A 1,227-nucleotide genomic window follows, 5' to 3' on the forward strand; every position below is an offset into this window, starting at 1 on the left:
GTGTTTCTTGTAAATAACTCTAACATCTCCAAAACCAATATTCTTCCAGTTTCCTTCTGCAAATGAAGAAAGGATGTGAAAAATGAAAGATGGTTTTTCCAAGGTTACAAACTGGCAAAGTTAAGGATTTGATCCCTGATTTATTTTATAGTGATATTTTCCTACTTTTACACACACCACCAAAGAAGAGTGTAGGCTATGAGCCAGTCAGCCTGCGTTCAAATCCCACTTTTAATCTCAGTGTCTCAATCTAGTCATCTGTAAAACGCAGGTGATAAGAATGGCTGGAGAGACGGCTCAGTGGTCAGGAGCCCTGGTTGCTCTTGCAAAGGACCCAAGTTTAACTGGAGAGATGGCTCAGCAGTTAAGAACACTGGCTGCTCTTATAGAGGACCAAGATTCAGATCCCAGCACCCACATAGCAGCTAACAACCATCCATAACTCCAGTTCCAGGGCCTTTGATGCCCTTTTCTGGCCTCGAGGGCCATTGTATGCATAGGTGCACTTACATATATGCAGGCAAAACACTCACACTCATAAAATAAAAATAAATCACTAAAAAACAGAGGACCCAAGTTTGCTTCCCAGCATGCACAGGTGGCTAACAATCATTCATAACTCCATTTCTAGGAGATTTTATGCCTTTATCTGGCCTCCACAGGCATTGCATGACACAGGTGCACTTACATACATGCAGGCAAAACACTCATACACATAAAAATAAAGCAAAAAAAATTTTTAAATAGTGCATCTCTCAAACGACTCTTCTTAAAAGATTTATCTATTTGTGTGTGTGTGTGTGTGTGTGTGTGTGTGTGTGTGTGTGTGTGTGTGTGTGTGTTCACATGCAAGCTAGTGTGGACACCTGTGCATTCATCAAGGCCAGAAGAGGGCATCTGATCCCTCAGAGCAGGAGTTACAGGCATTTGCAGGATGCCTGGCTTGTTTGCAGGGCTGAGATGTGAACGCTGGTTCTTATGGTTAAGTAGCAAGTATGCTCTTAACTGATGAGCCATATTTGCAGCTCTCATGAGGTTTGCAAAGATTAAATAAGTTAGTGAACACAAAAGTACTCAGCAAGATTCAGCTGCAATCATTAACATTACGTCTCTGAGGCAAATAGCCAATTGTGTCATCAGGCTCCTTCTATCTCCCACAATCACCTCTCTTACTGCTCTCATTCAACTTTGTTCAGTACCTAAAAAGACCAAGATGAATTTTCAAGA

Source organism: Nannospalax galili, unplaced genomic scaffold, assembly GCF_000622305.1.
Source record: "Nannospalax galili isolate Female #2095 unplaced genomic scaffold, S.galili_v1.0 scaffold142, whole genome shotgun sequence".
NCBI classification, from domain to species: Eukaryota; Metazoa; Chordata; class Mammalia; order Rodentia; family Spalacidae; genus Nannospalax; species Nannospalax galili.